This window comes from Ammospiza caudacuta, chromosome 9 (assembly GCF_027887145.1).
Source record: "Ammospiza caudacuta isolate bAmmCau1 chromosome 9, bAmmCau1.pri, whole genome shotgun sequence".
Classification (NCBI taxonomy): Eukaryota; Metazoa; Chordata; class Aves; order Passeriformes; family Passerellidae; genus Ammospiza; species Ammospiza caudacuta.
In genome coordinates this window covers 9,296,394-9,310,846 of record NC_080601.1, presented here as the reverse complement: position 1 = coordinate 9,310,846, position 14,453 = coordinate 9,296,394, and the positions used below count along the sequence as shown (strand labels likewise).

General features: G+C 45.5%; 1 protein-coding gene across 2 annotated transcripts in view; it reads right to left on the bottom strand.

Moving 5' to 3' along the window:
- The window catches only part of JMJD1C (jumonji domain containing 1C), a 107,202-nt gene that overhangs the window by 57,736 nt on the left and 35,013 nt on the right, over positions 1–14,453 (bottom strand). Inside the window, exon 1 of one of the 2 annotated variants that reach the window (XM_058810134.1) lies at positions 3,167–3,244. The exons of the other annotated variant lie outside the window; for it this stretch is intronic. The gene's annotated coding sequence lies outside the window, so the exon portion shown is untranslated. Of the gene's footprint in view, positions 1–3,166; positions 3,245–14,453 lie in introns of those variants that run through there. 2 annotated transcript variants of the gene reach the window in all.

Sequence of the window (14,453 nt, the reverse complement as noted above, 5' to 3'; positions counted from 1 at the left end):
GAAAGGGCCTTTGCTCTTGCATCACTTTCCTATAATGGATCTTGTATTGCTAATGGTTAAGAGAGGGTGGAGTTCACATCATGAAATTGCAAAGTGTTGAGTGTATAAACTCATAAGCAGATTTTTCTTTGAAAAAGCAAATTTTGTAGTCCTTCAGCTCTCTAACTGCCCCCATGTCTTCCCTCACACTGTTCTACTTTTCCCACAGTGCCTTCTCTCTAACTTTCTGAGCTATTATTCAGGTCAATAAATGAGTTTCCCACTACAAACAACAGGACATACCAAATCATCAGCTAAAACGAAACTGTGTGGAATGTGGCTTGCAGTTATCATTCAGGACTTAGACAACACTACAGATTAAGGTACATGTGAGCCACTGGTTTATCTTCCTACTGGTATTAAAAGAACTAATTCCAAATATAGATCTGTGAGTGTGATTATTCTGAGAAGAGAAACGTAATGCCTTCTCCCTCACTTTCATAGATCTATGCCTCTAGACAGGTCAACGCCCCCAAAATACTCATGTGGAGGATGCAGGCTATCCCACAAGCACAGAGCAAAAATATGTAAATAAATAAAGCAAAACCATGCCATGTCACACATCTCCTCCTATGTGGACAGCCACTCAGCTGCACAGTAAAAAACATTCCCACTATCAACAACAAAACACCACCCTTAAGGAAACGCCTTCTTGGAAAAGCAAAGTCCAGACTCCATCAGTTCCACGAGATAGGCAGGCCACCAAGGAGACACCCAGCCTGGGATAGGTTAGGGATTTGAAAAATTTTAAATGGAAGACAATACTGAATTTCACACTACATATCACACATGCCCAAAGACAAACAGACTGAGAGCACAGCAGGCAAGAGTCAGCTATTAGAGGTAAGCATATGAGGCATGTAACGACATGAAAATATAGATAAAAAGGTCCAACAAGTCCCTTGCAGATGCCCCTCTTTCCATTCCCAAAGTGGAGGAGAACTTTAAGGGCAACCAAGCATACTGCCAGAAATCAGGAAAAACTAAACCTCTGTAAATTAAAATCTCCCTTTCAAACCTATAGCTTGTAAAAGAAGTTTTATATGTTAACCCAATTCCCCAAAGACCACAACTGAGCAGAGGACTCAAGCACTCAATTTTAAGTGACATCTGGCTTTACCACTATTCCAACTGGATGCTTAAAAAAAATATATAAATCCCACTTTTTCCCCCACCAGATTTCCCTGTTTAGCCAAAGGGATCTCCATGAACACACACACACACACACACTCTTCCTCTTTGGCTGCTTTGCTAACAAGTTCCCTGATGCTGAATAAAGGGTGTTTCTTACTCTGCCCCTCACCATCATTTTACCCTGGCTCATGCCAGAAATAACCTGCTTACAAGAGGCAGCTGGCACAGCACTGAGTATGAGAATTGGATCCTGGATCTTCTGGAAATTCAAATATTATTTCAGAAGACATAAATTAGCATCACTTCACAGCAAACAACCACAAAATCATTCAACAGCATTCACCAAATACCAATACAGCAAATTACCCAGTGACTGCCTTTTCTTATGCCCAGTAACACAAGTCATCTCTTTATTTATCTTTCCAAAACCCCCATAGCAATCACAGGACCCACTTTCCCAAGGAAGCAGCAAGCAAGCACACAGTGCATTTTTACCTCTGCCTAGTGCAATTAGGCAGCTGAAGTGGTGGTAACGTGCCTCCAGCATCGAGCAGGGAGCTCCCTGGCACCAGCCAGGGCTCCAGGAGCTGCTGCACCTCGACTGCTGCAGCCTGGGCGCTGCCAGGCTGTGACACCCAGAAGGCTCAATGCAGCAAATGCTCGGGTTACAGCTGAGCTCGCAGCTGCTGCCCAGCTCATCCCGCACGTAGCACTGCCTCAGCTGCCTGCCTGGAGCTCACAGCCTGCTTAGCTGGGCACTGTGTGCCGCAAGCCTGCTCCCCACACCACAAAAGCACATCCTACAACGCACACCTACCGCAGTGACCATTTTTTTAAAATCTTGCTAGAGGAATTTATGCCGTAAGCCAAACAGACTTTTAAAGAGTTAATCATGGAATTCAGAAAGCTATTCTTTCACTAAAACATCTACATTCTATACTTCTTCCTCTTTAAAGCACAAAAATTGAAAAGATTAATTAAACCTAATTTCTACGTGCTATTCAGTAAACTTTTCCACATATTGTTCTCTAGCCTTACTGTTTAGTCTGCAATAGGGCAGACACCGGCACCTTTTCTTTATGACACTTAATCATTCGAAACAGCTGTAGCTCTCTTCCAACGCCCGTTTGTTGCCATGGTTCGTACTCAAAGGCAGAATTACCGAGTGGAAAAGAGCGGACAATCAGTAAAGCAGATCTGACGTTAGAATCGAGCACGGGGTTTCCTCATTCGCGGATTACCCTGCCTGCAATCCCCACGGAAGCGGCCGTTTCCAGCCCAGGCGTTATTCCGGGCGGAACTCTCGCAGCCCTTGGCGGGGGGGGAGCAGAAGGAAGTACCCGTCGGGACGCGGGGAGAAGGCAGCGCCAGCCGGGCCCGCTGCCCGCCGGAGCTGCCGCATGGCAGGGCGCACCAACGGCGCCCACGGCGGCTCCAACGGCGGCCTCAGTGCCGTTAACGGCCGGCACTGAGTCCTGCCGCTCCCGCACCCCGCCTCAACGGCATAAACTGAACCGAAGAAAGCAAGAAAAACCCCCACAAAACCTCATTTTTTTTTCTGAACTCCCTTCCTCCCGTTTCCCGCGGGGCGCAGGCCGCCCTGAGCGCCTCGGCGGGCGCAGGAGACGGCCAGTACTCACGGTGTCCCGGGCTCGCCGCGCTCCCGTCCCCGCCGGGCCGCGCACAAAGCCGCCGTCGCCGGCCGCGTGCCGCGCCGCGCGCGCCCCCGCGGGAGCCCGTTCGTCACGTGCGCCGCTCCGCGCTCCGCAGGGATAGGACGGAGCGGGGCCGAGGGCCGCGACAGCCCCGCGGGCCGGGGGCGCGGCCCGCTCCGCCCCAGCAGCCTCCGAGGGCAAACAAAGGCGCCCGTCGCAAAGTTAAAGTGTCCGCGCGGGTATGTATCCCGCGGCAGAAGGCGCAGAGGCGCCCCCCGGGCCTCCGAACGACAGAGGCGGATTGTCCCGCTTCCCCCGCCCCGTCGGCCGGTACGCACCTCGCCCGGCGGCCCAGCCCGCGGGACCTCCGCGCCCGCCTCCGCCTTTGAACTCACAAGGAAAATGGTTCTCACCGCGCCGCTTCCGGGTCGGGCCGGGCGGCCGCGCCGGGGGCGGAGACTGCGGGGCCGGAGGAGGAGGCGGCGGGGAGGAGGACGACGACGACTCAGCGCCCGCCCTTTGTGGGGTCGGCGCGGACTAGCGCGCAGCTGTGCGCTCTGCGGAGGCCCCGGCGCGTCCCCGCTGCTGGGTCATGGCGCGCTGCCGATGCCGCCGCTTACATAAGGGCGGGCGCGCAGTGCGCGGTGCCGGGGCGGGAGGAGCCGGGCGGGGAAGCACCGAGCCGAGCGTTGGGCGAGGAGAGCACGCCGCGGGAAGAGGCGGCGCTCGGCGGGCGCGGCCCGCGGCCACGTCCCGCGGGGGCGGAGTCCCGGGACACGTGTGGCCGTGGCTTGGGAGAGCGGCCGAGGCACCCGGCGGCCTGGAGCCTCCTGCTGCCGCTGCTCCGCAAGCTCGAACTTCCGTTACAGCCCCGGTGCTTCCTCCCCCCGCGGAGCTGAGCCCGGCCTTGGAAAGCTGTTCTCCATCCCTCCCGCGGGTGGGCTCTGGAAAGTTAGCAAGCGAGGGCTGCAGCTCGTCCACACTCAACCAAAGGGAAAAAAAAAAAAAAAAAAAGGCAATAAAGAGGAAGGGCGGGTGAGGCATGAGCTCAGTGCCTGGTTTGGGTCCAGGAGCAGCCGGAGCAGAGGGCGGTGGGCGGCTCCGCTCCCCCCTGCGCCGCCAGAGCCGGGGTGCGCAGCCCAAAGGCTTCACCAGCAGCGCACAGCGCTCAGCGGGGCTCAGCCCGGGGACTCGCGGAAAACCTCAAGCACAATTTTATCATTTCTAGTATATAACCTGTTTTTTACGTGACGACCCCCCCCCATTCCCCCCCCAAAAAAAAACCCCAACCAAACAAAAAACTCACGTGTTTTCACACTTTCCAACACTAGCCAATGCCACTAACTAGTTGTTTACAGTTCACATGGAAACTTCAACTGAATAGTCCAGGGGGAGAAGGTTCAGGGGACACTTACTAATGAGAAAATTATTTCCTGAGAGAAATTTAGCAAAAACACCTGTAATATACTCCTTGAGCTTAGCTCACATAGATAAACATGGATAGCAAGAAAAAAAAAAAAAAAAGAAATAATCACAAGGGAGGTCGCAATAGAGACATTTGTTTTCCCCAATCTCTTTAAACATAAACAGCTGTACATTTTTCACTTCACGGAAAAAATACAAGGTGTGTCATTTGCCAAGAAAGTATGAGAATAATGGGAAATCAATGCATGACTACATCTCTGTTCTCATCTTGAATTATTCCAAATGATGTAAGCTTAAAGGTGTACTGGAATGCTATAACATAGTAAGCTCTGAAATAAAATACTTAAGTACAGCTAAACATTAAAGTTGAACTGGAATGCTTTCTACCCACCAGAGGCTTTTCTCCAGCAAACTGGTTTTCTTCCATAACAGCACACGAGCAAGGGCAGGAACCAGGCTACCTGTACATGGTGTTTGTACACTACCCAGCCTGTGCTCAAACCACATAACTGCAAGGCTCCTGGATTTCACTTGGAAAGGACACTAGCTGAGGCAGTTTATTGTATTGATTTTCCTTTTTAAGTGGTCTTCCATCCGGGCTGGCTCAAGGCAGCTGGGCAGCCTTATATGGCAGCAAGGCTGCGGGGAGGCAGCAGTGCCTTGAGCAGCCTCCATCTATTCCTGACCACCCAGACTGGACAGTTGCTCCTCTGCTTTCTGCACCCCTGCCACAGCCCCTCACCGGATCCACTCAGGGCTCACCACCAGCAGAACAGAGCTCGCTGACCTCCTTGGTTCCCCCACAACACACCTCCCGCCCGAGCCATGCCTTGGTAGGGCTGCACTGCCTTAGCTCCAGAGAAAAAAATTAAACATCTTAGTGACACCATTCTGACCTCGTTTCCTTTCACTTCCTTTTCCTCCAGATCACCTCTCACTGGGTAGGGGGGAATAACACGTCAGTGACTTTCACCAGTACTGAGAGAGGTCGTGCAGTAGCAAAGACTGAAATGCAGCCTTATTCCAGGTTTGGGGCTGCAGTTTGCACTGCTCTTCCCCCTTTAGAGCAAAGTGTGCCTTGTTATCCACCACCCAACAGCAATGGGGCCACTTGTGATGTGGGCAGGACAGTCTTTCACAGACTTGGTCCTTCAGAGGCCTCATCACCACTAAGAAATAAAACTTGACCTATCAGTAATAGCTGACACAAGAAAATATCTTGGGACTCAGATTTTGCCAAGTAATCAATAAACAAAGTATTTTTCCAAACTTAATTCTGTATGATCTTCAATTTAACTTTTAAAGCACATTTTAGATTACTTCCAAGAAGTACTGAGCACCCAAAGGCATACTACTTCCACCACTAGATTCCCCTCTTTCTCAAACACTTTTAGGTTTTGTTTTACAATTTCTCTTAAGAGCTCAGACACTTAATAGCTATTTCAGGAAGGGCAAAGAAATTAAAAATGCCTATTACAGAGCACAACATACTTCATGCTACTCTTGAACTAATGGTGCTGTGATAGCTGGGTGGTATGTAGTGCAACTGTCAAAGCAGGCAATCCTTAATAATGTCCACGACAGACACTATTAAAATACAAATCACAAGACGGTCTGGAGGACAGGCAAGTTTGCCCGTTTGGACAAAGCTTTATTAATAGATGGCCACTTAGTAACAAGGAATATTAATACCCAGCCCAGCACCACCAATGCATTACCACAGAGGGATTTTGCTAAAAATTCTCAAGATGCACCAGCTATGCATGGAGTACTAACTCAGCAACTCTTATTTACAAGAGTTTCACTCAAAGACATCCTCAGGAAAAACCCACTAAATGGTAAAACATCTTTTGGAAGTTAAAAAAAAACACAAGGGAATTGCTACTGGTATAATTGTTAATGTTAAGTAGGCTAAGGCAACATAAAGTGACGTTTACATCATTACTACTTGCAAAATTTACTATGATATATATGTGTATGTTCTTAACAAAACAGATTTGCCACATAGAGGTAAATTTCTAAATAAGAATTTTAAAAATTAGCATCTATCCAAGCCTGATTTTGACATTTGCAAACTACTACATTTTAAAAAGGCTTATTTAGTAGTCACATTATTTTAGCACTGTTTTCCACTACTGTTTGCTTCTTCTCACAATTGGGCCTGAGCTCTGTCAAACAAGCCATACTATAAGCTTGCAGAACAGAGCTGCCTTTGTTCTTTGGCACTGCCAGTCCCCTATGGAATCAGGCAGCACACTGAACTGCACTCGACAAACAATCCCTGACCTTCAATTACTGCCTTGGCTCACTGCCACAGGATACATGTATTACTGGTAACACAGCGTGCCCTATTTTGCAGATAATCACTAGAACTACAGATAATCATGAAAATCAACGGAAAAATGCAAACATTCCCTTCCTAAAATCGCAGTTGTAACTTCCCAGGTGTGCTGCAGCCTAGCCCAGGCTCAGGCCACGCATGTGAGAACAGCAACACTGCAGGTTTTGTATTTTTAGCGACTGCACGAAAAATTCCAGGTGGTGGCTGGCTTTGCCGTCCTCCGCTGGACGTTTTCAGTTTGTTTTTTGTTTGCTTTGAGGCGGAAGGTTGTGCTGGCACAGTTGTGCAAGAGCTGCTCTTTTTTTCCCCTGCTATTTTTCCCCTCGAGGGGCCTGGCAGGTTTTTCAGCAGGGCCCGGTGGCAGCTGCAGCCCTCGCACTTGCGGGCTGGCCGGCAGCCAGCGCCGGGCCCGGTGCCACCGCCCTGCTGGGAGCCACGGCCACCGGGAATGCCACTCCGGCTCCAGGGCAGCCACAGCACACACGGATCGGGGTTGTGCTGTCACCCCCTCGGGTTTCCTGCAGGCAGAGAACCCCTGAACTGCAAACCCTGCTCCTGTGCTTCACGCCGCGCCAGGGAAACCCACGTGCGCGGTGCTGCGGGCCAGCAAAGAGCACATGCAAATATTGCCAATGAGTAAATATTTAAACTTTAAAACAAATGAAGGTTAGTTAAATCGGTCTTCAGTATTTAAATTAGCATTTTTTTCTACTTATCTTCTTCCTGTCTGTGCTGCTTCACATTTGCTTAGCAAGCAGAACCGTTTCATAGTGATAGTCCTGCAGATATTTCCTGCAGAAATAATGCAGTGTAAGGGCAGAGCCACGGTCAGCCTTATGTTAGTGGAGAAATTAACTTTCTCATTATGCATTTGTGCAACCCATCGAGTTCAGACCCTGTACTTAAGTGCAGAAGCCAAAGTCCAAAGGAGAAATTAATGTGTGTGAAACAATCATTACTACTGGAACTGCAACATGAGAAATGCAGTAACTAGCATTCAGGTGCCAGTTCATTTGGCAAATTCTTCATTTAACTCTCCTTTTTTGGTTATTGAGGTGGGCAAATCAGACATGCAAAAACTTCACCAGGCTATCTTTAGTAACTTTTCAAAACTGAGAAGCTGAGGACAAGAGTGTACATGAAGGAACATATGCAACAGTACAGTTAATACACTCCGGATCAGTGCTAACTGATTTTACAGTATATTTCAAATTAATCCAATTTAAAATATGGTGTCTATCTTTTTTCATGTTTTCAATCTACTTTTAAAACCAATTTTGTCCTTCCCTGGGCAGGCATCATGGGGTTTAATGCTGCATGCATCAACATGACTGTGCAATTTTCCCCATTACTTCATCCCCATCTACTTCATCATAGCAGTACTGTTAACACAACTGTGGGAATAAGCCCTGTTAGTGATCTGGTGCTATATCTGTGGCTGAATCAGTGTCCCTGCTGTAACAGGAGACCAATAATTGTGATAAAAGAAAAAACAGATGCATGGCCTTAAAGAAAAATCATCATTGTAGTCAATAGAATTGTATGAGTTTTCTTATTTGCTGGACAGTGCTGTAACTCCACATTTTATGTTCAAATACAAAATATCAAGCAGTCTCTCAGGCATCACTTTGTGGATGTCTCATTTTAAGCCCAACATCACTGTAAAAGACTTGTGTTTTCCTAATCCCCCTTCCCTCATTAATTGATCCAAAATTCTGGGATCCTTGCCACTAACTCAAATTGAGTAACATCAATGTCACCTTATGTGTGACCTGCTCTCTCTCACTTCTGGCTGCAGGTCTTTCTAACAAAGCTTATAAAATACATTTTTCTACCCATCCCCATAGTTCAGAGCACCAGCCTATATTGCCTATATTCATTCTGCATTTCATTCTGGCCTTAATAAATGCACACATGTTCAGACCATGCAAAATGCTGTCACAAACACTCCCAGCCACCCTTTGCACTCCTTCCCCCAGCAGCCCCATTACATCACACTGCACTTCCCGACACAGCACCTTCCAATCCTGGTATCACTCATTTACCAATTTCAGGAACAATTTACTGACAACGCTAGCAAAGCTGATTCACTGACATCTTTCCATTTTCTCTTTAAAACTCTGCCTGCTGTATTGACCTCTGAAACCTTGACAATGGCTTGGGCGCTGCTTGATGGAAGCCTCATCTTCCCTCATAACAATGCCTTCTATTTCCCACCTCCTGTCTCTGTGTGTCATCTGCCCTTGACTCACTCTCAGATTTTAACTCTGTGCAGAAAGGAACCCTTTTCATTCTGTGCTTGTTGTAGAACTCATTGGACAAGGGAATTCTGGACTTTCAGGTGAGTTTTCAATTGTCATGGTAATGTGCCCTAACATTCATTAACCTTGGGACAGATTCTGTCTTCTGCAAAGCAAGCACAACAGCTTCAAGTTCATAAAGCACAACAGCTTGAAGTTCATAATGTTCTTACCCACACTCCGTCTGCAATAGTCATCAAACCCTCTTCAACTTGGGTGCCATCCATGTTTTGCAGTATTCATGATTTTTCAGCCTTCTTGCTTCCATCACAGTGATGCCAAACTCTGTCCAACTCCTTCCTTGGCTTTTCTTTCTTCATCCAGCCCTATCAGCAACATTCACAATGTTCTTGCATCCTTCTCCCCTATAACTTACAGGTTGTAACATTCATTTACCTGGCCTTCTTCCAGCCTCACCTCCAGTAAAACAACCTTAAGTAAGAAAATCAGCTTCGGGCTTCTAAACATCCACAGCATTTCTGCTCTTCTGATTCAGCGGCACTGTCGTGTCCCTCTCATGCTTCCCACTAATTGAAATCCATTACAGAACAGGAGTCCACCTTTCACCCTCCTACTATTTCCTGTTCCTCTCAGACAACATTCCCAACTGCCTCTCAGAAGCTCATTTTGCTTCCTGAGTCACCCAGATCTAGCTTTCTTAAGGTCCCTTTCTGTTCTTATTACCCAGAACCTAAATACCCGCCTCACCTTTTTCCATCTTATCCCCTACATATTTGTTAACTTGAATTTCCAGAGCACTGGGGTTTTTTTTCCCAATTCTGCTGGTTTTTTCAGCTCCTCTGCCCTGCCCCTCCCTGTCCTTTGTCTAGAGCATCTTATTCACCAGCTTAGTCATCTTCCTGTCTTTTAAATGGACTGTATTTTATTTTGCATTTTTTTGCTTGCTCTTCACCAAAACAACTGGGGAGCATCCTCACCACAGAAAGCTCAGCTTCCCACTGAAGCTGAGGCTGCTTGATGGCTCAGGCTGCTGGCAGGCCTTTTGTCAGGGACTCCTCCTGGTAAGCAGCCCTGGCTCCATTGGAGGCGAGCCAGGGTGTGGTTCTGAGGGAGCCTCACTGCAGGCATCACTTCCTCTTACAGCAGGGGTGAGCATGCACCAGTGCTGGGATTTTCCATTCCTGCAGCCCCACAGGACTCTCGTAACGTCAAATGCTCCCTACATGCCTGACACCACACCCAGGGCATGCAACGTAGCCTTGACACGATGCTATAAAATGGTCACTTGAGTAGTAGGCTGGGACAGCTCAGTTCAGAGAGTGGAACTGGCTCATGAAACAGAGCTGGATATGTTAAAGAGGAGCTCCTGTTTGGAGTTTTTTGCAACAGCAAAAGCCTCAAAAATACACAGAAGGTGAAGAAGAAAAATACTGAAAAAACATCAAGAACTGAGAGCAGTATTTTAAAAGAACATATCATAGAAGCTGAAAGAGGGGAATACCTCCTTCATGTTATCATGTGAATAAAGTTGTACATAAATTTGGATTCAGTTTCTGAGAAGCAAAAGACTCCTCAGGGCCACTTCTCGAGGTCTACATTTACTCCCTGTTACTGACAGCAGTGCATTTCACTGTTTATCAGACACAACAAGAGCTGTAGAATAAGCAATTCAATCTGCAACATACTTCCTCTGGGGAGGAAGAGGGTGGTCCAGGGAGAGTGAATAGTTAAAAGGCTGCAACTTCTACTCCTTCCTCCTTTTCTACTTCCACTGTCTCCAGAAAAGCAGAAACCCCAGTTGGCAGTTCTTTAGGCTTTCTAGCTGGCTGTCCATGGATCCCCATAGGCCATCCATGGAGGGAGAGAATTACTCATTTTGGACTCAGTGCCTCTTTGTTCTTAGCTCCAGCTTGCTGGGAGTAAGGTCATACTGGAACATTGGTCTGTGTTTTGCAATACATCTTTTTTATATTCTAAACATTGTACACTTTACCCATAAGGGTATCTTAAAAGTAGTATTTTCATATTTCCAAACACTAAGACTTAAGTATTAAGTAACAGTGTGCATCATGTTTTAATTATCTTTATAAAAAGCTCCATCTTACTGAGTACTCCTCAAATAAAAACACCAGACTGTTCACCTCACCTGTGTGAGAGAGGGAAAGAAACAATCAAGTGTCAGACTACACAGAAATGTATTTTAGCCTTCTTGAGCAGTATTTTCTCCTGCTATAATTATTTTATAATCATACTGTCTCTCTGTCAGACCTCCTACACAGATACACTTGCTAATACACTGGTTTGATTCCTGAATCTGCAGCATTAAAGGCTTGGGAGAACTTCTCAAATAAAAAAAAAACTCTTACAGGCATAAGCCACTAAGAAGGTGAGGTTAAAAGTTTAACATTTGATAATAAAAAGTCTGATGGAACAGACAGGGTTTTAGTCAATATATCCCAGCATCAGGATAATGCTGAAATAATATTGAAACACCATCAGTCTATCTAGTAAACAAATTAGAAAATAACCTAGATATCATAATGGATTCTCCCCCCGCCCAATGCTATTTTTAGATTCTCACATCTGCCCTACATGCTTGTCCAGTAGCAACCTTGATGGACAAACACTTTTTTTTCCATTCAGTAAAACACAGGACAGATGGCGTTCAAAGTATTTCTCTCCGAGATAACAAGTTTTCCGCTTTTTATAAATTCACTTATCTTCAAACTGTGACAGCTGTGAGTTTAAAGATAAAATCAAAATGATCCAGATCTTGTTCATCTCCTTTCTCTAGGGTCTCTGAAAGGTCACACAAACACGTCTCACTCAGAAGTTTTCTACAGAATGTGGAACATTTTTCTAAGTTTAAACTCACTGGTATTTTAGAAAAACGCAATGCATTTTTTTCCAAGTTATGTCTCAGGTCTGTATTGTGAATTTGGGATCTTCTGGATCCCTTTGTATAGTGTATCAGAGAGTACTTCCTTCCAAGATCTATTTATAGATTACATTCCCTCATTCCTCCCATACTGGCATACATGGCACTGTTACTAACCTGCATTTTCTACTTCCATGTAGTCTGTCATGTTAGACTGTATTCTGTGCTCTGCTTATCCTCATCCTCCTCCCCTGCATCCTCTATGGCTTCAAATGATCTTTCTCCAGCATGGATGAGCAGAATTATGTCTGTGAGTGTGAAAGGGCTGTGGGGCAGCCCCAGGGGGACACAATCCTGCCTCTGTTCTCACACACCCCAGCATCACCCCTGCCATCACCACACAGCCGGTTCTCAGTCCTCCTCTGACCAGCCAGAAGGGTCAAAGCTTCTCCTTGCCAGTGCTGCTCCTGGATAAGCTCTCATCTCTATTTGCCATCTGCTCCTAAATCCACCACTTTCTGGTTTATGCAGTGACATTTTGTTCCATTTTTATTCCTTTGTTTCTCAAGGACATTCCATTTTATTTGCATCAAAAATCCTCATCCTCTGTGTTAAGGGCTTCTCCTATTCTGCACCATCTAGTGCTTTAATCAAATTTAATGAATTAGTCCAAACATTTTAGTAAAAACACGAAGCAAGTCATTCCCAAAATGTGCTAACAGCTATTGGCAGACAAAACTATTTCACCACAACACTCCACCTGTTTCAATACCACATAGCCAACATCTTAGAAACTCATTCCTACCTGATTTACTGTTCACTCTACTAATCCCAGTCTTCCTCTGATTGTTCAGTGTTTGACATACTGTGCGATGCATTACAAAAGTCTAAATGAATAATATTAATTACATTTTCTTGCCTCATAACAAAGCAAACTGAGGTTTTTATTCAGGTTTGTCCATGATATAGCACTTCAAGGTGCTGATGGTTAAGAGTTGACCAGGATTAAGGGCAGAGGGAGGAAACACACAGTAGCTATAATCAGTCTGTTTGTGAAGACTTTAAAGGATACAAGACCATGAGTAAAAGCCAGCATTAAATCAAAAATGTCAAAGCAAATTTCCTTGCCAAATAAAAGAGCAAGCTAGAGAAGCAGATCTATATCCCGACACTTTGCCTCCTATGACACTCATGTGTGCAAGCTAAACATATTAGACTGAAATGAAACTAATGGAGAGGCATATCAGGAACAAAGAAGGAATAAACAAAACAATTCAAAACAAAACAAACCCAACAACAACAACCAAAAAAACCCACCAAAAAACAAAAAAACCCAAAAAACAAACACCTCCAAATATTCAGAAATCACCACTAACTATCTGTCAAAATATGCAAAATATGTATGTAGAACGCAGTTCCCAAAGTCACCTACACTGGGTCTGGTCATACTCACTATATTTATTAGTGACCCAGATCATGGAACAGAGACTACATTTATTAAATTGACAACCAACCAGCTTGATGGGACTGCAAATTATATTAGAGGACAAAAAGGAAAACTGGACAAGTGGTCTGAGAAAAAAGATGATATGCAAAGCACTGCACATAGGCAGAAGTCAACAGCAAAAATACTGAGTGGCTAAGGAAGAAATTCCATAGAAAAAGAGAGGTTAGGTTCAATTTCTGGACTGAGTTAACAGTATCATGCTGTAAAAATATAAACACAATACTGGGATATATGAATGTTTGTACAACCTGTGTTCAGCATTCATAAAGCCTCAGTTATAGTACTATAAAGTGAGCAGAGTTCTGGATATTGCTCCTTAAGATAGGTATGTACAATAAAAGGAACACAGTTTTGGAAAATGCCGTAGATTAATACAGACTGAAGAGACTGGGAAGGGAAAACATCTGGGTGTGTCCCCAGTTATGAAAACAGGATGCTGCAAGGAATAATTTCTTAATCTCTACAGCAGACACAACAAGTTTTAACTGCCTTAATTTAGATTAGATGATCTCAAGGTCTTTTTCAGTCGTACGATTCTAGACTATCTGCAGAGTCACTGACCTCTCCCAAATAAAACAGCATTTAGAAACACACAGCCAAATTAATAATATTTTTAAATCTGCTTTTATTATGCCATGTACCTCTCTGCCCAACATCAGCTACTTCATGGCTTCTCTCCACAGCAACAAACCATTGTTCCTGAGAGGACTGCAAAGCAAAAAAGAGTCTTGAGACTGGCAGCAGTATTGCAGTGCTCTTGAGAGTTGGGAGGTACCAGCTCTCCCTGGCTGCTCTGATCCCAGCCTCCATATTCCCACCAGGGAGATGAACACGAAGATTTACCTGCAGACCTTGGGAAAGGTTCTGGCAGATCATGCCTGACCTGAATGCCATAGAATGGCCTTCCTTGTCTTGAAGATTAATTCTCCCCAAAGACAAGTATAGGGTCAACAAAATTCACTCTCTGAAGTAGATATATGGTAGTTTACTTTCGTTTCTTTAATATCCTAAATCCTTGACAGCCCCTCACCCACACACTGCAATGCCTTCCAAAGTTTCACATATTGTGAGGATAGACTGACAGGCTTTTAATTGCTCGCCTAATTCTTCCTTTCTCCCTCTTCTTTTTGGCACTTCTTTCTCCAATGATTGGTATCACCCTGAAGGAAAAATTAGCTAAAATAGTTACAATCAACACTAATTTTTTCCTAAT